The 24,231-nt window shown below is 37.3% G+C and overlaps 1 protein-coding gene across 4 annotated transcripts in view; it reads right to left on the bottom strand.

Moving 5' to 3' along the window:
* Window positions 1-24,231, bottom strand: part of PDE4D (phosphodiesterase 4D) — a 1,449,177-nt gene that overhangs the window by 918,846 nt on the left and 506,100 nt on the right. The window lies entirely within an intron of this gene.

Below are 24,231 nucleotides of genomic sequence, written 5' to 3'. Positions count from 1 at the left end.
TTCCACACTGCGGATGGTCCCAGAGTGGGCATGGGGAGGCGGGGAGGGGCAGCATTCTGGTTAATAGGGCTCTTCTGGCTAATTGATTTATCTCTGTCATCCCTGCCATTCAAGTGCTGAGGCTCAGTCAAGCTGTCCCTTCCATTAGTTTCAAGTCACAGATAATGAAATGGCACCATCTCATACCCCACAACTTCTCATATTTAGCAATTATTACAGCAATGTCAGGAATTATATTATTGTTTTCCAGGAGCTAAAAGAGTTTACACCACTGTGCCTTAGGTAAACAGGGAACTAGAGAACAGCCAAACAATTATCAAGATTAATTTTGCACAAGTCAGAATGTTGGACCAAGAGACTTTCTGAAGTATCTCGCATTTCTAACATGCTATGCATTGAAGACACACCGGTCTTCACTAACTTTATTTAAAGAAAATTACTCAAACATGCAAGCCATTTGCATCTAATTGTGGAGTCATTAGCATTTGTTAGGCTACTACAATGACAGGCTGATTTTGATCAATGTATTACCAGACCCAGGCCCTCACTTGCCCCAAGTCACCTAATGTGAAAAGTGGCTCATGGAAAGCACTCTCTAACTGGTAAAATACTACGCACATATTAGGGATTCTTATGTAAATTAACGAGATATCATGATATCTATTCTAATGGACCCATAACTCATGGCTACATTGGGTAAACTGGGTTCTCTTCAGTTGTGTGTTACATTCTGGTATTTATTCTGGCTCATGCGGAACTCTCTCCTCTTCAAACTATTATGTTCTACACGTTTATAATACAAAAACTTTCCTTGTGTGTTCTCTCTCTCATATCCCTGTTGATATATAACTAAGTTTTGCCCTAGTTTTCAAGCAGAAAAGTTTTGATTCTCAAAATGCCAGACTCCTGGTAAGGCTTAGTAAATTCTATTTATGGCTAATGAGATCAAGCTGGAAACCAAGAATTCCTAGAGGAGGGTCACATGCCAGCAAACTTTGAAATTGCTTGTTATGTTATTACAACTGGCTATTTTCAAGTCATCTTAAAGTTCCCTTTTCATAATACAATATAAATGCACTTCTCCCAGAAACTTCCTACAGAGAACACTTTATAGTCCTCTGAGTAACTCCCCGCTATTCCTTGGAAGGCAGGGCTGGGCAAGTTTTCCCCTCTCTCTTAACCTGCAATACCCTTCCTGATCCATACTTAAACAGGAGATGAATTCCTGCTTATACAGCTTAGGAGTGGAAACCTGGGGGAGCTCGTAAGGGCCAGATAACAGGCTCCAGGTTTGTAAGTCTACAGAAGGACAAACATGTCCATCTGGACATATAAGTGAGAGTTACTAGTAACTCCCTTGTGTGGGTATTAACTACATCCTGAGGATCAAGAGAAAACTGAAAATTGTAGAATATGCATACGTGCTGCTGAAAGTTTATGAATTCTTGAAATGTGAAATGCAGATATTGATAAAAAGGAATTTTAACATTTCAAAGTCATATTTAAAAGGAAGCTCCTTTTGGCAACTGATTTTCAGGGATATGGTTGACTCCTAGAAGTAAATCCAAAGGTAATCAAGGTGGTAATTTGTAATGTTCAGTATGTTAGTACACTCTAATAGAAACGTATAAAATATACCTCAAATATTAGTTTACTAGTGAGTGTAGTTAATGCTAGAAATGCATTATGAGTGAAGCTCCCATTATATAAAAGTTATTATTCAATGCTAAAAATAATCCCCACTCAAGATGTTCTACCAGGCTTTCCCTATGGATACTTGTTATATTCTTGGGATCATTCTGTGGACTGAGTTATGCCCAAATTTACATAACAATATGCCAGATTATAATGGAATTCTTTTATGATTGAGTAATGCTGTATACAAATTCTATATATGGAGAAACCAAAGCACAGACAAATTATATTACTTTCCTCACATTGGAGAGATCTAGGAGGAAAGTGCATGTTCTTCTCTGGGGAGTTATAGAGGAAGGCGCTGCTTGTGTACTGTGCAATTCTAATTTTGTAATGGCTGGCTGTTCTCACATATTGAACTACTGAAGAAGGAATGAGAAATATGGATGAATAAAATAATTTCACTTGGAATATTATGTTAAAAGCTCATCACTAACAAATGAACACTGAGTCCCCAATATGAAGAGCTCTCCACTAGAGCCTGTAGTTGATGAATAAGAAACTAACTCATGCTTCTAGCTTCTAAGACACTTAAAATTTACTTGGGAAGGCAAGACACAGAAATACAAAAGATATACACAAGAAAGTAGACCACTAGCTGCCAATTAATGGGACAGCTCAGTGTAAAGGAAACAACACTGAGTTGGGAATCATTATACAGATTCTAATCCTGATTAGCCATGAACTACCTTAGCGACCTTGAGCATGTCATGATCTCCCTGGGCCTCAATTTTCTTACCTAGTTATATTTATTAAGTGTTCACTATGGGTGCCAGCCATCTTATACATATTTTCTCATTTCATCCTCAAAGCCACTTTAGAAGGTAGTAATATTATTCTATTATTGGGCCCCACTTTATGATAAGGAAACTGAAGCAAAACAATGTTAAGTAACTTGTCCAGGATTATACTGTTGGTATGTGGCAGAGGATTCAAACTTATATTCTCAGACAGGAGAAGGTTGGGCAGCATAAGAATGATGCGTGTGTGTGTGTGTGTGTGTGTGTGGGAGAGAAAGAGAGAAAGTACAAATGTCAGAGAGGTTTTTTGATTTGTATTATATGATATGTGATATCATACATGATAAAGGAATTAGCAACTATCTGGACAAGCTATGAAACGTGATAAGGTTCTGTTCATATCACATGCTAGTAGTGAGCCCCATTCCTTGAGGTTGTCTCCTTGACCACATGGGCCTGATTCTCTGGTTCATTTCTTTACAATATGATCATGTCGAGCACACATAAATTACTCTCAACATTAAGAAGGAACTTTCCCATAGAAAGTAACCTGCTATATATATATATATATATATATATTTTTTTTTAAAGATTTTATTTGAGAGAGAGAGACACAGCGAGAGAGGGAACACAAGCAGGGGGAGAGGGAGAGGGAGAAGCAGGCTTCCCGCTGAGCAGGGAGCCCGATGCGGGGTTCGATCCCAGGGTCCTGGGATCATGACCTGAGCTGAAGGCAGACGCTTAACGACTGAGCCACCCAGGCACCCCTAACCTGCTATATTTTATATTTGAAATGACATGAATTACCCACACACTAAATCTAGCATACTTGTTTCTGTCTAGACCTGAGTTACAGGAATTTTCATGGTACCTGATAATTATTCCTCATCTAATGTAGGCATAGCATAAAACATGAGTGCTTTTGTTTTGCTTGTTTTCTTGCTTTATATTACTTTAAGGAGAAACATGGAGCTATCTAAACTTAAATCCATTTTATGATGATAGTACCAAAGTTATGTGTTTATATGTGACTCATAAGCACTCAAACCTGTTTTCATTTGTACTGGTCACTTCAAATATCATAGTTACAGCTTCTTTGGGTAGAATTTTAAAATGATATAAGCAGAGTACAGTATTGGTCTAACAGTATCTACCTTAAATGTTATTTGTATTTAGAAATCTTGAAACTTTTTGTGCTTTATTCATGACTCATTTTTTTTTTTTGAAGATTTTATTTATTTATTTGACAGAGAGCGAGTGAGCTCAAGCAGGGGGAGTGGCAGGCAGAGGGAGAGGTAGAAGCAAGCTCCCTGCCAAGCAAAGGAGCCTGATGAGGGGCTCCATCCCAGGACCTCGGGATCATCATGACCTGAGCTGAAGGAAGACGCTTAACCAAATGAGCCACCCAGGCACCCCAATAATGACTCATTTCAAATTAACACTTTTCTGGGTTTTTTTGTTCTGCACATCTCATGATATCTTCAGATAAAAACCAGACATCTCTGAGCTAAGGCCCCTGACTATGCACCAAGGTGTATAGTTCAATATCTTTAGCCCTCTAGAGATGCAGTCAGTTCCATCTTTTTTGGAAGGATAGCAGATATATAGGAAATATAAGTGAAACTTCCAACTGCTATAATTATACCTGGTTATATAAACTCATTAAGAAAATTTATATTTCATAAATAACTTAATTTATTTTATAATTCAGTCCTGAATAAATATTAATAATGGTTATGAAATGGAGGCTAGATTTTCCTGGACTAAATGTGGCTATCTTATGTATCTTGTGTCTCTGGAACAGAGATACTTAATATCTGTTGAATGGATGAATAAATAGGCAGATGAATATCTAATCACGATAAAGGGCACACTATGTGAATAAAGAAGCAAGGCTCAGGATATCACTTACTACATCTGGGCTGCCCTCTCTCTTACCTGCTTGGGTCTAGACTACGAGGTGGATAAATCCTCTCCTCTCTATCAAGGCCTGTATTTAGTTAAGATTTATTCTGTCACTTCCTTTTGGTTTTTCTACACATTGGTTTTACCTAATTACTGATACATTTTTATGTCTTTTTTTCTTTGCTTTATTTCTGAGTAATTTAAAATTAAGTAAGTTTAAAAAAATGTATGAGTCATTATTTAAGAAACAACAGTTAATCCACCATAAGTCTGAATACAGCATTATCAAGTCTGGCTCAAAATACTTAAATCAAATGACATAAATTGGGTGGTACAGCATAAATGCTGTACTTCCAGAGGGATCATTAATCAATGTCATCAACACAACATTTACTGAGTCCATGCTATGTGCCAGGCCTGACTAAGTTCTTTACAAATATTAACTTACATAATTCTCATAACAAACCAATATAAAGAAGATAATGTTGGGTTCTCTATATTTTCAAGTAGCCTTAGCATTAGTAATAGCTATTGTAATACACAGAAAAAAAGAATAACTAGGGAATAAGCCTTTGGCATTACAAGAAGTAAAGAAAATTTTCTATGCATTCAGATAAATTTACATTATCCTTTTATATCCAATATCAATAAAATGTTTTCTACCAAACACAATGCAATTTAGAGTGGCAGTTAAGTGTTTCAAGAAACAGTGAGGTGGTCAATGACTTTTTATTTTTCCAAGTATGGAGAGTTAAAAATCTAAAACACAAATACCATCTATTGTCACCATCATTTCATAAGATAAATACCATTTTAAACTAAAAATGCTGGAAGGATATAAGCTTATAATAAAGGTCATTTCCTTTAATTGAATAAGACTATGAAAGATTCATGAGGTTTAATTTCTGATTTCAGAGCTAGCTAATGAAAATTTCCCCCACTGACTGGCACAAGTCTGTGTACTGGTATTTGGGAATCACCAAACATCAGGCCATGGCAGCCACTTATGAATAAAGTTTTCTGAAAACAGCTGTAACCTAGATTCGGCAGGCTCTACTTTTCCCCTATCTTTACACTGACAACATATTCATTGGCTTATTGCATCTTTTCAAAAAACAAATCCAACACTACAATTCATTGGGATATTATTTTCTCGAGATTATAACAATATGGAGAAAGTATTTTACCTCACATACCACATAGAAAAGCTTTATAAATATTCCCTTTAAATATCTTCTTTCTTCCCTCAAAGTCCATCTCTGAATGCCAGATTCCTCATCCTTCCTCTCTCTGTGCCGCTTTCTATCTACAGTTCACAAGTTCCTTACAGCCCCCACCCCCACCCCACCACTTCTGGCCTTTAACTTTTATGTCCCTCTCACTGAAACCCTAACCTGACACTAGCTAAACCTATCCCCACCTGCCCAAAGCAAATTGTATTATCCAAAGATGAATATATAGATCTTACATGATGTTATGACTATCCTTTCTCTCACAGGTACTGTCTATGTTCTCTCCCTTTAAATCCTGGAAGAAGCTTGTGAATGACCTCAACAATGAAGTATGGCCAAAGTGACGCTCTACAGTTTCCAAAGTTAGATCATAAAAAAGACACTGCTTCTGGCAGGCTCTCTCGCTCTCATTTGCTTTCTCTCTCCCCGTCTCTCACCTCTCTCTCTCTCTCTCTCTCTCTCTCTCTCTCTCCCTCCCTCTCTCTCTCTGCTTGCTCTTGGATCCCATCCACTATGCTGTGAAGAAGTCCAAACTACCCTTAGGGAGAGAATGCTTGGACAGGAACTGTATTGTCTGTATGAATCATCACAAATACAAGCGAATGGTCTTTCAGATAATTCTAGTCACCAACCTTTACTTTACTGCTGTACTTCCAGAGGGATCATTATCAACCTTTAGAGTCTTCAGCTGAGGCCTTAGCCATTGTAGAGAAGAGATCAGTCATCTCCACTCTACCTGGTTCAATTTCCTAACTCACAGAAACCATGAGAGATAATAAAATATTGTAGCTCTGAGTCACTAAGTTTTGGGGTGTTTCGGTATGGAGAGGTAGATAATTAACACATCCCCTTAGGAAGGAGATCCCTGACCATTTATTATTACTCCTATCTTCCCCTTGGGAAGGTTAAGGAGGGGGTGGTTAATGTTTCACCATCTTCTTTGTTAAACTGCTTTTCAAAATCTTCACCAAATAAGCACTAGTCTAATTCAATCATAGGCAGTATTTCTTCTAGCTACTTAAATAGAAATGTTTTTACGTCTTTTAAAAAATGGTCTAATGTTTATATGAGAAACATGAGATTTGGAAACATGTCCTAGTTATGCAGAAGAGAAACACTCCAAGTGTAAATTATATTTTGATAATTAAATATATCAAAACATTTATCTTTTTAATATTTTATTCTGTAAAACTTTGAAACAAAAAATTAAGTAGACTATCATTTTAAGTTTAATTCATACTTCTCACAAAAAACAGGAATTACAACCTTTATAGAGCCAACTAACTTCTTCATTAGCATTCACTTGATAAAGCTGGAAAAAAACTTAACATTAATTTGATCATAAAAGCAAGCCTTAATATTGCAGAATATATTTTTCACTAAGCTTGGAAATCTGCATTTACTAACACAATTTCATAGTTCTCAATCTATTCTTGGCAAGATATTACAATGCTGAGCAGGCCCAGTGCTTATCAAATTATATTGCTCACAGTATGATAAGCTACAAGGAATATTGTGAACATTTTTAATATTATATAATACATCTGTTTAAATGATACCTAAAAAGGCAGAAGTGTTTTCCTACCTGCCTTACTTACACAATTTAAATTACATAGTTTAGAGTATGGAAAGAATTAGTAACAAGGCTTTGGGAGGAGGAGAGTCATTCAAAGGTCACACTGAATCTCACACTAAAGGCTCAATTCCTTAGGTTTTTATATTCCTTATTTAAAGAAGGAGAGGAATAGCAAGGAGTGATATAATGAGGAATATTACTGCCAGTCTAGAACTGGGCATTTATAAAAGGGACACCTTTCCCAAAATTATTTTAGCATATGAAGCCAATATCCTGGTTCAGGATTTACTGACCTCATATTTTGGCAGTTATTTCAACAGCATGAAGGAATGTGTTCGGGTGAGAGGGTCAGACCCAAGGGTAATAGAAGAAAAGCATGAAAGACTAAAAAGTCAGAGATGATTGTTATTATTAGAGATCACAGATCTAAAGCTATTTTAGCCCAAACTGTGGTACTGGCATACTGAATAAGAACTCCTTCTTATTCCCAAAGACCCAGCTGCAAAATGTCACTGCCTTGAAGGTACCCTCCTTATCTTTCAAGATTTTACTAGAGATCACTTTTCAGACAGATTTATAAGAATGACATATAAAGTGCCCCAAGTCCTTTTTTTTTTGGTTCTCATAATGAAGTTTAGTGAATACTTGTATTAAGTTCATGTATGTGAATGATATGCAGGACAATACCTGAAATATAATGGGTGCACAAAAATATTTCTTTAATCTAAACCTATCAAAATTACATAACACATATCTGGAATGCATAACATATAGTTGTACTAACCCTCTAAGAATATAATATTTGACTCAATAAGTCTTCCGTTAGAAATTTACCCAAAGTAATCTACAGATTCAAAGCAATCTTTACCAAAACACCAACAGCAGTTTTCATGAAACTAGAACAAATAACACTAAACTTTGTATGGAACCACAAAAGACCATGAATAAACAAAGAAATCTTGAAAAAGTAGAACAAAGCTGATGGTATCACAAACCCAGATTTCAAGATATACTACCAAGCTACAGTAATCAAAATAGTATGGTACTAGAACAAAAATAGGCACATAGATCAATAGAGCAGAATAGAGACCCCAGAAACAAACTGATGATTATATACTAAATTAATCTTTGACAAAGAAGGCAAGATTATACAGTGGAGAAAAAACAGTCTTTTCAATAAATGGTGCCAGGAAAACTGGACAGCTACATGTAAAAGAATGAAACTGAACCACCTTTGAACACCATACACAAAAATAAACTCAAAATGGATTAAAGACCAAAATGTGAGTCCCTAAACTATAAAAATCCTAGAAGAGAGCACAGGCAGTAATTTCTCTAACACTGGCAGTAGCAACATTTTTCTAGATATACCTCTTAAGGCCAGGGAAGCAAAACCAAAAATAAACTATTGGGATTATATAAAAATAAAAAGCTTTTGGAGAGCAAAGGAAACCATCAACAAAACAAAAAGGAAACCTGCTGAATGGAAGAAGATATTTGCAAATGATATATCCAATAAAGGGTTAAGAGCCAAAATATATAAACAACGTATACAACTCAACACCAAAGAAACAAACAGTCCAATTAAAAAATGGGCAGAGGACCTGAATGAACATTTTCCTGAAGAAGACATACAGATGGCCAACAGGTACATGAAAAAATGCTCAGCATCTCTAATCATCAGGGAAATGCAAATCAAAGCCACAATGAGATAGCACTTTACACCTGTTAGAATGGTTAAAATAAAAAAGACAAGAAATAACAAATGTTGGTGAGGATGTAGAAAAAAATGAACCCTCATACCCTGTTGGTGTACATGTAAATTGGTACAGCTACTGTGGAAAAGAGTAAGGAGGTTCCTCAAAAATTAAGAATAGAAATATCTTATGATCCAATAATCCCACTATTGGGTATTTACCCAAAGAAAATGAAAACACTAATTTAAAAAATATATATGCATGCTTAAGTTTACTGCAGCATTATTTATAACACCCAAGATATGAAAGCAACCTAAGGGTCCATCAGTAGATGAATGGATAAGGAAGATGTGATACACACACACACACACACACACACACACACACACACACACACACAGAGTATTACGCAGTCATAAAAAAGGATGAGAGCATCGCATTTGAAACACCATGGATGGATGGAGAGGGCATTATGCTAAGTAAAGTAAGTAAGACTGAGAAATACAAATGCCATATGATTTCACTTATAAGTGGAATCTAAAAAAATAAAAAAACCAAACAACCAAAAAAACTCAACAACAAATGAATAAACAAAAAGCAGAATCAGACCTATAAATACAGAGAACTGATGGTTGCCAGAGGGGATGGGGGTGGGAGGATGGGCAAAATGGGTGAAGGGGAGTGGGTGATACAAGCTTCCAGCTATAGAATGTATTAGTCATGGGAATAAAAGACATAGCATAAGGAATACTATCAATGATATTGTAATAGCAATGTATCTGGACAGATGTAATTATAGCTACACGTGTGGTGAACAGAGCATAATGCATAAACTTGTTGAATCACTATGTTGTATACCCGAAACTAATGTAGCATTGTCTTTCAGCTATACTCAAATAAAAAATTAAAAATTAAAAATTAAAAATATAAAATAATAAAAATTTCAAAAGAAATTTTCCCAAGGAAAAATTAGAGATATACAAAATATTTATAGAATTTGGACATTTCCCCCAAGTTGGTAATCAGAAATGTTCAAAAACTTTATGTGCATAAGCTTTTATAGGGGTGAAAATACTGAAATAATCCAGCAGAGACGCAATGGAATTAAAGCATTGAAGATATTAATCTGCAAATTTATCATTATCTTGAAATTTTTATGATATGAAGCATGTTAAAAAACTTAAATAAAAATGCCAGTGAATTACTATAACTTTGTAATATAGCTATAGTAATCAAAACAGTATGCTACTGGCACAGAATCTGACATATAGATCAATGGAATAGAACAGATCAATGGACTAGAACAGAGAGCCCCCAAATGAACCAATGCATATATAGTCAATTAATTTTTGACAAAGGTGTCAAAAATGCACAATGGAAAAAAGATATTCTCTTAAAGTAATGATGCTTGGAAAACTGGATAGCCACACGTAAAAAAAAAAAAAATTTAAATTGGACCCCTATTTTACACAATACATAAAAATCAACTAAAATGGATTAAAGACTTAAACGTAAGAACTGAAACTATAAAACTCCTAGAAGAAAACACAGGGAAAAAGTTCCTTGACATTGCTCTTGGCAATGGTTTTTTAGTTTGACAGCAAAAGTAAAGGCGACAAAAGCAAGATAAATAAGGCGCACTATACGAAACTAAAAGGCTTCGGCACAGACAAAAAAACAACAAAATTGAAAGGTGATCTATGGAATGGGAGAAAATTTTTGCAAAGCACTTATCAGATAAGGGATTAATATCCAAAATAGACAAAGAACTCATATAACTCAATAGAAAAAAAAATAACCCAATTAAATAATGGGTGAAGGACTTAGCCATTTTTTAAGACATACAAATGGGCCAGCAGGTACATGAAAAGGTGCTCAAAATCACTAATTATCAGAGAAATACAAATCAAAACCATAGTGAGGTATCACCTCACACCTATTAAGATGTCGGTTATCAAAAAGACAAGAGATAAATGCTTATGAGGATGTGGAGGAAAATGAATCCTTGTGTGTTGCTGGTGGGAATGCAAACTGGTACAGCCACTGTGGAAACCGATATGGAGGCTCCTCAAAAAATTAAAACTAGAACTACCATATTATCCAGCATTCCCACTTCTGGATACAGATATAGATAAAAAGGAAATGAAATCACTATCTTGAAGAGCTATCTGTACGTCCAAGTTCAAAGCGGAATTATTCATGGAAACTCCCTTGGTGTCCACTGATGGAATACAAATCAATAAAGAGAATGAGAGAGAGAAATCAATAAAGAAAATGATACACACACACACACAGAGTGTAATGTAATTCAGCCTTAAGGAAAAAAAGGAAATCCTGTCACATGACAACATGGATGAACCTGGAGGACATTATTGCTAAGTGAAATAAGCTAGATATAGAAAGACAAATACTGCATGATATCACTTCAATGTGAAATCTAAAAATAACAATAATAATAAAATTTTTTAAAGTAGCCAAACTCAGGGCGCCTGGGTGGCTCAGTCGTTAAGCGTCTGCCTTCGGCTCAGGTCATGGTCCCAGGGTCCTGGGATCGAGCCCCGCATCAGGCTCCCTGCTCAGCGGGAAGCCTGCTTCTCCCTCTCCCACTCCGCCTGCTTGTGTTCCCTCTCTCGCTGTCTCTCTCTCTTGTCAAAAAATAAATTAAAAAATCTTTAAATAAATAAATAAATAAATAAATAAATAAATAAATAAAATAGCCAAACTCATAGAAAGAGAGACTAGAATGGTGGTTGCTGGGGGTTGAGGAAAATGAGGAAAGGTTAGTAAAAGGTACAGACTTTCAGTTACAAGATTAATAACTTCTAAGGATTTAATATACAGCATGGTGACTATAGTTAAAAATACTATATTGCATACTTGTAATATGCTAAGAGAGTAAATCTTAAGCATTCTTAAAAAAGGTAACTATATGAAGTAATGGATATGTTAATTAACTTGATTGTGGGATTTACTTCACAATGTATGCATATATTAAATCATCATGTTGTATACTTCAAATATATTACAGATTTGTAAATGATATCTCAATAAAGTTGGAAAAATACTGTGATAAACATTATTTTTCTCTGTTATAGTAAAATTATTTTAAATTTTCTTCTTTATACTTTTCCATATCTTCCAAATTTTCTAGAATGAACATTCCTCATAAAGGTACGTTGAAAAAAGAAGAGAAAATAACTGATTTCTAAGCTTCTAACAGAAATATTTAGATTTTCTTTTTCCTAAACTGGCATGAAGTTTAAAATTCCTGAAGTTTAAAACAAAACAAACAGACAAGAATAAGAAAATACATGAAAGTAATTGTAATTATTACAGTCAAATTTTATATGCCTACTCTAATAATTAACATGGGTATTTATAAATGAAAACTAGCTATATATGCTTGTATATGCATAAATTCTATGGTGGTTGTGCCTCAGAGAAGAGACTGTGAAACTGGAAATCTGGGGTAAGAAAACGAGACTATCTAGTACAAATTCTTCTTATTTAAATTTTTTATCTGTGCATATAACATTTTTTAAAAATTAAAACACTGTGTATAATAACAGTTGACACTGGTAAGTTGCCAATCCATCTAGTTAGTAACCCTTTCAATTTTAGCAGGTATTTTCCCCAGGCAATGTCTCCTTGGCAATTCAATTGGCATGTACAGCCCAAGTAGCAAATCAGTTATTCTGTTAACTGGGTGCCTTGCCAACTTGCAGGAACATGCTGCCCCATCCAAGTCCATTCCTCTGCTCAGAATAAGAAGGAAATCCCTGGGGATATCACAGAAATTGACTTGAATTGGCTCAAGCTTCCAGCTTTCAGGACACTACAGGGATTGTTCTGCTCCTCTACATCCAAGCCTGAGGATTCCACCTGACAGAGCTGAGAGAATTTTCCTGTTTAATATTCTGTCCCAGTTATTTTAACCACAACAACTGCCAGCTATGAGCATTGCCTTTCAGTAGTAGGCAGGTATTAGGCTGTATCTCATACCTTCCTCTTTCTATTGTAGCCATCCTTTTTGTCCTTCTGGACGGGAATGTCCTCCATTTCAGAGCCACCTCATTCCTTTACCACCATCCCTCCCACCTACCCAAAGTTTCTTTCATTCAGATCTCCTTTCTCCATGTGAAGATTTACCACCAAATAAGATCAACAAGTTTTCTTTACGGGACTGCTGCTGGTAATTAAAAGGAATAATTAAATGCCATTGCATTCTTTTTTATTTTGACATTTTTAAAAATAATTTATTATGTTATGTTAATTATCATACATTACATCATTAGTTTTAGATGTAGTGTTCCATGATTCACTGTTTGTGCATAACACCCAGTGCTCCATGCAGAAGGGGCCCTCTTTAATACCCATCACCAGGCTAACCCATCCCCCCACCCTCTCCCCTCTAGAACCCTCAGTTTGTTTCTCAGAGTCCATAGTCTCTCATGGTTCGTCAATAAATGCCATTGCATTCTGCTCCCTCTCTAATCTAAGTCTCTCTTGTGTTGCAATCAGAGAAAACTGCATTTCACTTCCTCATAGACAAAGTTAGATACCTGATAACTCTTTCTGGAAGAAAAAATAAGACCTCACATATAAGACTCCTCGACTTCTAGAACCCACAGACAAAAGTGGAAAAGGAATTAATTCTGAATCAGACAATGGTGCAAAAGCAAGAGCTCAAAATCAGGGTGATTGGTCCAGGTCTTAGATGGCAAGAAACCCTGATAATAAAGTAGGAGGTCACAGTATCAATAGGATGCTGACCTATAATCAAGAACATGAGCTCTGAATGGGCCTAAGCAACTACTGTGCCCTTTGGTGAAGTTAACCAACAGCTTTCAGCCTGAAGGACAGTTCTGTGCCCCTGGCCACTTGGAGACATGCCCTGCCCCCTTGCCCTTCCTCACAATGACTCCACCTCCCTGACTGCTCTTCCCAGAGTCCATAGTCCTGTGCCCGAGACTGACTTTGGGTGTACCACAACCACAGCAGAGGCATCATTTTAGATTCGTGTGTTGTAAAATCTTTCAATAACCTTATAGCACCCACATAGAGTGAAAAACCAAGAAACATTATGGGTACATAGGTGTGTGTTTGTGGGAGGTGCTGGAGAGAAAGAAGAGGAGCAGAGTGGGTTTATAGTGAAGATAATGAAGTATAAGAGGCCAGGCTCCCTGCTTGCATAATCACCTTATAAGGCCCTGGGGTGGGGCCCTGGCAATGTGTTTAGTACTAGGCTTTTATAAAATTTCCAAAAGTAAAATAAAAATTCTTCCAATATCAAGATGTAAATCTAAAAAGATGTTTTGAATGCTTCAGTAAGACAGGTGAGAAATAACTGACTCCTGATTTGTACCTATATGAAAGATATTTTTATCCTTAAATTCTTAATTCAAAAACTAAGGAAGAAATAAGTAAGAGAAAATTTCTAATGCAATTATTGGAATTTGAAAAAATACAATAAGACTAAGTGATTAAATCAACAGAAATTATTCCGACATCAAGCAGCAAACTGAACAAGTATTTTTTCAGATCATCTCAAATGTGGTAATTCAATTAGAAAAAAATAAGTTTCTAAACAAATGACAAATTGGCTCCTGAGTTGCTTAAAAAGTGAATTAATGAAGAAGACTGAATCAAACTAACACACTGAAAAATTTTTAAATTTTTTCCAGATCTGACATAAAATGCTGACATTGATGGAGATGATTAAAACACATCTAAACCAGTTATGACATTATAGTGAGGATCTCAGGGACAAACTGTTAAACCAGTTAAATCAGATATCTCTGAGATTAGTCACCACACATGTACAAAACCCAAAATGCCCTAAAATCTTAGAGCTCATATATGAAAGAAACATATTAAAGATTTCTTTAAATTTGACAACCTTAACAATTTATATGACAATTATTACCTAACTTTTCTAAATAATTTGTAAAAACAACCATCCCAGAGAAAAGTTTGAGTTATCTTTCTAATCTTTCCATAGAAAATATTGTTAATTCAGTGTCATTTAAAGAGATACTCAAATACTATGCAGCCAAAAGTGTAGGGAAAAGGTAATACAGTATTACATTCATAAGTAGGTAATATATTGTGACTTCTAATATTTTGTGGTATTTGTGATATATGCCAACATAAATTTGTAATTTGTCATGATTTATTTTCTAATTTTAAATATTCACTTCGTACTTGATTAACAGTATATTGGTAATACTTAATTTTGTTGTTAAAGAGGACACCATTACTTAATCAGCCTCAGGCCCAAGCTTTAGCCACCCTTCCCTCCCTCCCCCCCAACCCTGTATCTGCTCTGTAGTTGACTAGAAGACTAAAAGAGGACAGGGAAACATCCACATAACCAGCCTTGGGGATCCAAAAAAGTCTTATAGAAAGACACTGAATTAAAGTCACTTTTCTTTTTTTTTTTTTTAAGATTTGTTTATTTATTTTAGAGAGAGCCAACATGCACAGACGCGAGTGCAAGTGGGGGAGGGGCTGAGGGAGAGTGAGGGAGATAAATTTCAAGCCGACTCCCTGCCCCCAGCAGGGAGCCCTGGCGGGGTGAGGGTGTTAGATCCCAAGACCATGAGATCATGACCTAAGCTGAAACCAAGAGTCACATGCCAACTGACTGAGCCACCCAGGTGCCCCAAAGTCACTTTTCTTAATAAAAGGGGAGAAGCATCTAAGAATAGCAGAGAGAGGTGTGGCTCAAAAGGTTGCACAACATTTTCTCTCTACTTTCTTTTTCTATTAGCATATGATCAGTGGAAGCTCTTTCTATATTCCACTCTGGATCCAAAGGTTATATTCTCATCTCCATCTTGGCCTAAAATCTCAGAGGAATAGGAACCAGATTTAACTTTCTTTTTTTTTTTTTTTCAGTAACATTCTGACTAATTCCCCCAAATCTTCATCCCAGAGACTTAAAAGATTTTAACCAAGACTGTTTTCAGGTTTGAAATAGTCTGAATAAGGACTCTCCCCTCACACCTGTCCACTCATACCCCTGTGCTTTCAGCCACATGCAACCCAGTCACTCCCTGCTTTGCTCTCTTAGCAGTCTATCAAAGGAAATGTTTACTAGAACACAATGGCATCAAGTCATACCAAAAGCAAAAAAATAACAGGACACAGAAACAGGCTGGTTTCCGAAGTACAGATTCCTCATCTGAATTTACCTCAGAATCAGGAAGATAATTCTCCCCCTAGAATATAGCAACCTCTATTGTGAAATCAGATTCCTTAAATTTTTCTATTTGGCTTTTCATGATAATCTACAATAATATACTTTTAATGTTAGATGGGCTTTTCCTCTAATTTAAAGTGGGTTTTTATTAAAAATAAACTGTCTTCTTCCTACTGCTGAGATGAGAAACACAGTCCTATTCAGAGCAGGGTGGCTTGTTCTATTCATTGGTTTTTTAGCTTGAAATCACATCTAAGATACCAAATCTCCTAGCCTGACTAACAGGACTGGACTACTGAGACCAGCTTTCATTCTTTTACTCCCATAGCAATTTCTTACTTCCACCTAATAATGACCTCTTTCACAGGGTCTGCAGGGTTATAATTCTTTATGAGCAGAATTATCTAGCAATGTAAGAGATGGATGCATATTGCAGGCTACTTGCATCTGCAAGGTATAAAGAGGTTTTATTCACAGTGTCTGTGTTCTACACATACTTAGGAGAGATGCAGAAATTAAAATGCAGTCAGTTCTATGAGAGAAACTTCAAAAGAGGAAAGGTCTCTGATGGGACTAGAACATGACAACTGGAAGTGGCCATTGGCATCATGTCAATCAACATGATTGTTAAGTTCCGATTCCTTCTCCCCTTAAGACTTTGACCTTTACTTTGGTCTCATTATGAAAATGAAAAGTTCAACTTTTTTTTTTTTGTTAAAAGTAAAATTAGTCAATTTCAGAATTTTTAAAAAAAATCAGAAATAACTAGCATTTAGGCCCAACCAGACTAATCTAATGGAGATTGTGCCTGCTTTCCACACCATATAATTTTGTTGACTGACCTTTTCACTAATAGCCAGTTGTGAGTTTGGCTCTCCTCTTTAACAATGCTGAGCTTCCTCACTCAATGCTCTAAACCAAGATCTAAACCAAGATCACCATCCTCTCTTCCAAGTGTCCATCTCTACTCCTAGGCTCTCCTCTATATCTCTTTGCTCTACATGAGCAATCTCTTCTATTCCCAAATATAAGACAGGTAAGTCTGTCTACTCTGCCTGTAAATATTTCTCAAAAGCTGGCCATTTTTGTTCTACCCACTGCCTCTACTCTAAACTATGGTGTCATCCCTCAGTGAATTACCACAATAGGTTTTTTTAATCAGTTCCAGAGGTAGAATTTAGTGATTCATCTGTTGCCTATAGCACCCAGTGCTCATTATATCACTTGCCCTCCTTACAGCCCATCACCCAATTATCCCTTCCCCCAACTACCTCTCCTCCAACAACCCTCAGTTTGTTTCCTAGAGTTCAGTGTCTCTTATGGTTTGCCTCCCTCTCAATTTTCATCTTACTTTATTTTTCCTTCCTTAACAATAGTTTTTGATGGGCCTCGCCATGGATACTCTGGTTCCACCCTCCCACCTAATCTCTAACATAGCTACAATGATCTTCTGAAAAAGAAAAGCTGGTTTCATCCCATTCCTCATTGGTTTCCCACTGCCATATCCTTAGTCTGGCTTACATCTGCCTCCTGTTTACCTCTTCAACCTCATCTTGCTCCATGCTACTGCTTACTTATAGTTCAGTTATATTTCCTTCATTTTACTTCCTTGATTATACCATGCTCTGTTTTGCCTAAGGGCCTTCACACATGCTAAGAAAAAATAAAGCACTTACAAAAGAACTTCTACAATTTTCAGCCACCACATCTACCCCACTTATCTGCATCTGTGCCATATACTCTACTTTCTTTTATATTACTATCCATAAAGTATCCTTCTCTGATGGCAAAGCCACTACTCCTCTTGTACTTCAGTTCCATTCCTCTTATCTAGTCAAAGACATTACCCTAGCAACTATCTGCATCATCAGTTTTTCCTTCTTACTATAGCATCCTTGCTATGGTCTGAATGCTTGGGTCCACCTAAAACTCATATGTTGGAATCCTAACAACCAAGAGGGTGGTATTGGGTGGTGGGGGGGGTCCTTTGGAAGGAGCTTAGGTTGTATGGGTATAGCCCTCATGAATGGGATTAGTATTCTTATAAGAGACCGAGAGAGCTCCCTAGCCCGTTGCATTATGTGAGAACACAGCAAGAAGGCTCTCACCAGAACACAACCATGCTGGCTCCTTGATCTTGGACTTCCCAGCCTCCAGAATGATGAAAAGTAAATTTCCATGAGCCACCCAGCCTGTGATACTTTGTTACAGCAGTGCAAATGGACTAAGACAGTTCCCATCAGCATACAAACATGCTGTTAATTCTCCAACTTAAAAAAAGAAAAAAAAAGTGGTTCTATGTTGCCCTTCATTTAGGCTGCATCACTCCTCTACCCTCTAGACAGAATCTCCAGGAACACAAAAAACAGCATACCTAGCTCCCTCAAGTCCTCAAACCTTTACCCAAAGTCCCATTCTCAGTGAGATCTCCCCTGGTCACTCCAAGTAAGATTCCAACCTCTCCAGACACACCATGTCCCTTCCCCTGCTTCCCTCTGGCCCCACCAAAATGTAAGATTCAGGAGAGCTGGGATATTTGTCTGCATCAGACAGTACTTTATCCCAGTAACCATCTCCACGTGAGCGAGGACTCTGCCTCTTCAGCCTCTTGAGTGCCTGGCATCACCCCTGTCACTCAGACATGGCATTCCATCCTTGCAGTGAGCGAAGGAATGCATGCATGTGCCTGATAACAGCTCCATCTCTCGGGCTTCCTCTTTGCCACAGGAAACAGACATTTATAGTCTCTTAATACTTGAAAAGCTTCAATCTCCTGATAAGTTGTAACTCAGTAACTGCCTACAGTCTAGTCAGGAGTCAGCAAACATTTTCTCTAAAGGGTCAGACAGTAAGCATTTTAGGCTCTACAGGCCCAAGTGGCCTCGATCTCAACTATTCTGCAGTAGCAGTGTGTGCTCCAAGAAAAATTCATTTACAAAACAGGGGTCAAGTGGGATTTGGCCTGTAGGTCCTTGTGTGCCACCTCCTGGTCTAAGTTGGTCTTCTGGATCTTAACTCATCTTCTAAGCACAAGTACATGGGGGAAAAAATGATACAACTCTTCCCTTTCCAGGCATGCAGATTTGGCCCCTTCACTGTCTCACAGACTCTTTGATCCTTCATAAGTGAAAATCTCACCCATTATCCCCAGCTCCACTGAATCTCCAGGTCAATACCAGTTTACAACACAAAATTATTTTAGAAAGACAATTAAAGCCAACAGTACAAATGAAGAATAGTAAAAGAAATTCTTCTTGAGAGCATCACATGATTTTTACCTCAATATGCCTCAAATGGCATTACTGCCCCATGACCTCTCCAAGGAAAGTATATTAGAATTTTTCTTCTTCTGGAGCATTATTAGAAAGATAAACTCTGGGAAGTAAAGAATGCAGATCCTTATAATTCCTTTTCAGAGGTGTTTACTAAAACCCATATTTTTTCATTTTATAGATGATATATTTCTCTCTCAGGTGGATAGGCCTATGTCACTCAAACAATCTTTTGTTTGCTTGTGCTTACAAAATGCTGCCATGGGGATAATTTAAATGCAAATTAGAAGCCATCCAAAGACAACTCTATTTTGTTGTTGTGATGTGAGGCTAATGGAAGCAGTCAGTCATTTTCCAGGATAAAAATGTCCTTTAAATAAGAGAAATGGTACAGATGTTTCAACTGATGACAATTTTATTTTTTGCAAAGGTCATTTGATTTTTTTCTCAATAGACTCTAATAAGTTATTGCACAAAGTCATTTTTCTAAAAATAATAGTTTTCAAATTGTTAAAGCAATACTCTGGCAGTTTAATAATAGATCTTGGTATTATATGAGAATACATGTTACTGTGAACTAAAGTTTTTATAGTGCTATTTTATAACAGTGAAACTGAACTGGCTTTAGGTGACCATTGCTGAGGCCAATTTTTGCCATGTTTAAGATATTCCTAGGAGAGATCTTTTGTATTTGTTAAAGGTGCATTAATTCTTTCACACCAGCAAGTCGGAGACCATTTAAGTACTGAAGATAGAATTTCCTAATTGGTAAATTAGGCTCCAGGTGTGGGGGATTTACATGAAGAATCAACCTGCAGTCTTCTCAGGATCTCCAGCGCCCTAGGAACTTTATCATCTTCAGGCTCTTTCATACCAGGTAAAAGTTACTTTGGTATTATAATCTTCAGCTTGTGTCACTGTTTCAGATCATTATAGATGCCAGTGAGACCTTCTTTAGAAAGAGGGGAGTAGGGGTGCCTGGGTGGCTCAGTTGGTTAAGCGTCCAACTCTTGGTTTCAGCTAAAGTCACGATCTCGGGGTCCTGGGATCGATCCCCATGTCAGGCTCTTTGCTCATTGTGGAGTCTGTTAGAGATTATCTCCCTCTCCATCTGCTCCTCCCTCTGCACTTCCCCCTACACGTGCACGCTCTCTCTCTCTAATAAATAAATAAATAAAATCTTAAAGAAGAGAGAGAGGGGAGTAACTTTAGTAACTTCAGACAGGTATCAGAAGGTTCAGGTCTTCTAGAAGGAAGACTGCCAATGCCAGAACCTTTCTAAACTATTGCAATTGCATTTTTTGTTAACCTAACCAGGTTTTTCTCCACTATAAGAGATAGTACTGGATATGGAATTAATATTCTAAAGAATTGGGGAAATTCAAATATCCATTCATTTTTCCTCACAATTCCACCACTAACATTAGAACAAGCCATTAAGTTAACTGAAACAATTTCCATCTCATGGAGAATGGCCTTATTTGATCCTTTCTATTTGACCAGAACAGACTCCCTGAAGAATAGATATTTTTCTAAAAGGGAAACAAATTCTGAAGCATGGAATTATAATTGAGGTTAAAAACCTGTGGATATAATTAAGATACTCTATTAAGGTAGAAAGAAGGTATCAAGAAGGAAAGGCATGTGTGCAAGTGTTTCTGAGAATGCTGAGGTTACATGCCTATGTCCTCTCTGCAGATTGATGATAAGGTTTGGGAAATCATCTCTGTCTGAAATACTTCAGACCACACTCATGTGCATGAACCCATGGAGACAACACACATGGACACATTATAACAAAGATAAATGTGGGGCACCTGGGTGGCTCAGAGGGTTAAGCATCTGCCTTCAGCTCAGGTCATGATCCCAGGGTCCTGGGATTGAGCCCGGCATCAGGCTCCCTGCTCAGCGGGAGGCCTGCTTCTTCCTCTGCCTGCCACTCCCCCTGCTTGTGCTCTCTCTCTCTCTCTCTCTCTCTCTCTCTCGCTGTCAAATAAATAAATAAAATCTTTTAAAAAAAATACATCAAAGATAAATGACTTCTAAAGGACAAGAGCACCTGTAAGGAAAGTTTAACTGACAGTTACTCATCTTTTTCCTCACAATTGCCTTCAAAATTCTATATGAGGAACAACTCTGATTAGCTTAGTACTACATATAAGGAAGAGTCAGAGAGAAGTATGCTCCCATATCCAAAGGGCAGGCTTTCTCAATAAACTCACAACAGAGTTAATATTCCTTCAGAGAAAACTTTTTTTAAAAAAAGAAAGAAATTAAAATAAACTAGTACTTATAGAGGAAGAATATTCTCCAGAGAGAAAAGACATGCAGTTTGTAATTTCATGCACTTAAATAATGCAGTGCAAACCACTCTCATTAGGAGTCCATTTTAAGCCTACCAGCTTGAACAGCCAAAAGGGAATAATTACAATGAAACCCTGTCCTTGTCTCCTTACTGAGAGTTTCACAAACTTTGCCAGGGATATCTCGAGAGATTCTTCCTTCCACCACTCTCCTTTTTGTTACCATTTTATGTAAAAGCAATGCACTGACATGAAAACTTGATTTTCCCTTTCGGTTCCTCCCTGTTAACTTTTACTACTGATTTTACAATGGAAGTTCTGAAAAACTCAAAGCACTACCCATACATTATTTTCTAGAGTGGTAAAGCCTTATAATGAATGCATTAATGGCTGTGTACCTGTTGGGGTTCTGGGTTGCAAACAACAGAAATCAATACTGATGAACTTTAGCAGGAAAAGAAATTCATCAAAAGAATATAGGATAGAAGTCAGAATGGACAGGGAGCTTGAAGAACCGGACGTGAGTTGGATCCAGGGCGGTAATGAGCTGCCAGGATGCAACCACACCATCAGTCTGCGCGGGACCCTGCTGCTCACCACCAGCTGGACACGTACACTGCTGGTCGCGCTGTCAGCAGCCACAACCACCATACCACTGACTTTTCCCATCAGTAGTGCCCCAAGTCACGGTGGGTCTAAGCCATGAAGTAACAGACTGACCACACCGAGGTCTAACTGCCAGAGAGCTGTGTACTGGGAATATCCGTCCCCTGTAGCTTCCCTGTGGGAGGGCAGGCCCTCTCTCTTACCTACTCCGAGATTCTGCCCAAACAGAAGGGTGCTGGATACTGGCCAGCCCAACCAGTTTTCTATTCCGGGATCTTCTTTGAGTTCTCATCCCTTTGTCTTTCCCCAGGGTTACATTCCCAAGCAATGGAGTGACAGTAATAAAAGTTAAAAACAAAACAAAACAAAACAAAGAGCGTACAGAGCACAGGTCTTGTTGCAATGTCTGGCTAAATGAGTATAATAAACCTAGTGTCTTAGTCCATTCAGGCTGTTATAACAAAATACCATAAACTGGGTGACTTATAAAGAATAGAAATTTATTTTCACAATCCTGGCATCTGGGAAGTCCAAGATCAAGGCTTGGCATATTTGTTGTCTTCTGAGAGCCTATGTCCCACACCACAGATGGCTTTCTCACTATGTCCAGTCGAAGGGGTGAGGGATCTCTCTGGAGCCTCTTTTAAAAGAGCACTAATTCCATTCATGAAGGCTCTACCTTCATGACCTAATCACCTCCACAAAGACCCCACATCCTAATACCATCCCCTTGGGGGTTAGGATTTCAAAATATGAATTTGAGGTGTAGGGCACAAACATTTAGACCACAGCACCTAGGCTCACTTACAAAGAAGGTGGAAAGAACTAAAACCAAAATACTCTCCTGCCCTAGTGCTATACAATTTGGGGTCAAAGCTTAAGTGCCTGCTTTAGTGCTAAACAAATACTGGGACCAGATAAAAATAACTTAGGTACTTGCTCTGGGGAATGCTTTTTCCTGGAAAGACTGTAAAACAAAGAAAATAGCTTATTTATCAAAATTAACAGTTTGCTCATCAGAGCTTGCTTTAAGACCCTCACTTTACTTCAAGACTCCATTAATCCAAAACTATTAGGTCTTTATTTATTTTTTAAAAGATTTTATTTATTTGAGAGAGAGAGAGAGCATGTACAGGGTAGGGGGAAGAAGGGGAGGGATAAAGGGAGAGGGAGAGAATCTTCAAAGAGACTCCTCACTGAGTGCAGAGCCCAAATCGGGGCTCCATCCCATGACCCTGAGATCATGAACAGAGCTGAAACCAAGAGTTGGATACTTAACTGACTGAGCCACCCAGGCCCCCCAAGCTATTAGGTCTTTAAATCAGGTGCAGTCCCAACTATCTTTCCACCTAGCAAGACCAGGCTCTAAGACTCTACAAATATTCTTTCTTTACTTTCCCCTTCTGAAATATTTCTAAGTTTAAAGGTAGTGTTCCTTATTCCAAGGAGACTAATCTTAGTTTTGCTTAATCAATAGATTCTGCTGGTGATCTTTCTGGGGACCTGCCTGCAAACGGAGACACAGTTACACAAAATGATCAAGAGATCCCTGGAAGGCCCCAGTATCCCTCCTCCACATATTTGCCAAAAACACCTATTGAATTATATGTGAGAAACAAAATACCAAGAATTTTATTTTTATCTATTCATAAATATACTCTCAGCACCTAAAATAGTATCTATTATATACTAAAGACTCAATAAATATTTGGACAAATGAAACTGCAAATAATCATGAGTGCAATTTTTAATGTAGTTTTACTTAATAGATAAATACATTTTTTAAGAGAAATCAAGATGAGAGAAAAAATGACCACAATCCTGTTGTTCCAAAAAATTTAATTACTTTCATATTACCTTCCCATCCTTAGCCACATGCAGGCATCTATTTTGCAGTGCTGTAACTTTAACACAAATGTACTCGTATATTTTGCTTTTCTTCCCAAAAGGCCCCAAGCGCTTCCACGGTACAATATAGTTATCATAATGATCATCTTAATG

This window comes from Phoca vitulina, unplaced genomic scaffold, assembly GCF_004348235.1.
Source record: "Phoca vitulina isolate PV1807 unplaced genomic scaffold, GSC_HSeal_1.0 scaffold6, whole genome shotgun sequence".
Classification (NCBI taxonomy): Eukaryota; Metazoa; Chordata; class Mammalia; order Carnivora; family Phocidae; genus Phoca; species Phoca vitulina.
The sequence above is the reverse complement of the archived record's forward strand: the minus strand, read 5'-3'. Positions and strand labels throughout refer to the sequence as shown.